This window comes from Schistocerca gregaria, unplaced genomic scaffold (assembly GCF_023897955.1).
Source record: "Schistocerca gregaria isolate iqSchGreg1 unplaced genomic scaffold, iqSchGreg1.2 ptg000244l, whole genome shotgun sequence".
Taxonomy (NCBI): Eukaryota; Metazoa; Arthropoda; class Insecta; order Orthoptera; family Acrididae; genus Schistocerca; species Schistocerca gregaria.
This window is the reverse complement of record NW_026061753.1, coordinates 6,622,155-6,624,572: the sequence shown is the minus strand read 5'-3', so window position 1 is coordinate 6,624,572 and position 2,418 is coordinate 6,622,155.

Genomic DNA, 2,418 nt, shown 5'->3' with positions numbered 1-2,418 from the left:
CTTCTCTCTGAAACGGTTGTACTTATCGTCTGCAAAGCTATGTCGCGTGCTGCGGTATGCGGAGACACTAAAAGCACCATAGTAGAACACAGATGAAGCTTCTAAGTTGATGTAATAGCCAGTAAGAAGTAGTACAATTCAAGTTTTAGGTATCGATTATTGACTTTTTAGCTGGCTTTGGTGCCTTGGACATGAGCTAGGACCTTAAGAATCTGCATGAAAGGAGGACTAGCAGACGCGTTGCACGGGAGAATGTGAAATGTGTTCATATGTAGTAGAAACCTGAGAAATCCGTCCGTTTTCGTCATTTGTTATCGAATCGACTTAAAGCCCGATCGTCACATTGGCCGCTCTTCTCTCTGAAACGGTTGTACTTATCGTCTGCAAAGCTAAGTCGCGTGCTGCGGTATGCGGAGACAATAAAATCACCATAGTAGAACACAGATGAAGCTTCTAAGTCGATGTAATAGCCAGTAAGAAGTAGTACAATTCAAGTTTTAGGTATCGATTATTGACTTCTTAGATGGATTTGGTGCCTTGGACATGAGCTAGGACCTTAAGATTCTGCATGAAAGGAGGACTAGCAGCCGAGTTTTACGGGACAATATGAAAAGTGTTCATATGTAGTAAAAACCTGAGAAATCCGTCCGTTTTCGTCATTTGTTATCGAATCGCCCTAAAGCCAGATCGTCACTTGGCCGCTCTTCTCTCTGAAACGGCTGTACTTATCGTCTGCAAAGCTATGTGGCGTGCTGCGGTATGCGGAGACACTAAAAGCACCATAGTAGAACACAGATTAAGCTTCTAAGTTGATGTAATAACCAGTAAGAAGTAGTACAATTCAAGTATTAGGTACTGATTATTGACTTTTTAGCTGGCTTTGGTGCCTTGGACATGAGCTAGGACCTTAAGATTCTGCATGAAAGGAGGACTAGCAGCCGAGTTGCACGGGAGAATGTGAAAAGTGTTCATATGTAGTAAAAACCTGAGAAATCCGTCCGTTTTCGTCATTTGTTATCGAATCGACTTAAAGCCAGATCGTCACATTGGCCGCTCTTCTCTCTGAAACGGTTGTACTTATCGTTGCAAAGCTATGTCGCGTGCTGCGGTATGCGGAGACACTAAAAGCACCATAGTAGAACACAGATGAAGCTTCTATGATGATGTAATAGCCAGTAAGTAGTAGTACAATTAAAGTTTTAGGTATCGATTATTGACTTTTTAGCTGGCTTTGGTGCCTTGGACATGAGCTAGGACCTTAAGATTCTGCATGAAAGGAGGACTAGCAGCCGCGTTGGATGGGAGAATGTAAAAAGTGTTCATATGTAGTAAAAACCTGAGAAATCCGTCCGTTTTCGTCATTTGTTATCGAATCGACTTAAAGCCAGATCGTCACATTGGCCGCTCTTCTCTCTGAAACGGTTGTACTTATCGCCTGGAAAGCTATGTCGCGTGATGCGGTATGCGGAGACACTAAAAGCACCATAGTAGAACACAGATGAAGCTTCTAAGTTGATGTAATAGCCAGTAAGAAGTAGTACAATTCAAGTTTTCGGTATCGATTATTGACTTTTTAGCTGGCTTTGGTGCCTTGGACATGAGCTATGACCTTAAGATTCTGCATGAAAGGAGGACTAGCAGCCGAATTGCACGGGAGAATGTGAAAAGTGTTCATATGTAGTAAAAACCTGAGAAATCCGTCCGTTTTCGTCATTTGTTATCGAATCGACTTAAAGCCAGATCGTCACATTGGCCGCTCTTCTCTCTGAAACGCTTGTACTTATCGTCTGCAAAGCTATGTCGCGTGCTGCGGTATGCGGAGACTCTAAAAGCACCATAGTAGAACACAGATGGAGCTTCTATGATGATGTAATAGCCAGTAAGTAGTAGTACAATTAAAGTTTTAGGTATCGATTATTGACTTTTTAGCTGGCTTTGGTGCCTTGGACATGAGCTAGGACCTTAAGATTCTGCATGAAAGGAGGACTAGCAGCCGCGTTGGATGGGAGAATGTGAAAAGTGTTCATATGTATTAAAAACCTGAGAAATCCGTCCGTTTTCGTCATTTGTTATCGAATCGACTTAAAGCCAGATCGTCACATTGGCCGCTCTTCTCTCTGAAACGGTTGTACGTATCGCCTGCAAAGCTATGTCGCGTGATGCGGTATGCGGAGACACTAAAAGCACCATAGTAGAACACAGATGAAGCTTCTAAGTTGATGTAATAGCCAGTAAGAAGTAGTACAATTCAAGTTTTAGGTATCGATTATTGACTTTTTAGCTGACTTTGGTACCTTGGACATGAGCTAGGACCTTAAGATTCTGCATGAAAGGAGGACTAGCAGCCGAGTTGCACGGGAGAATGTGAAAAGTGTTCATATGTAGTAAAAACCTGAGAAATCCGTCCGTTTTCGTCAT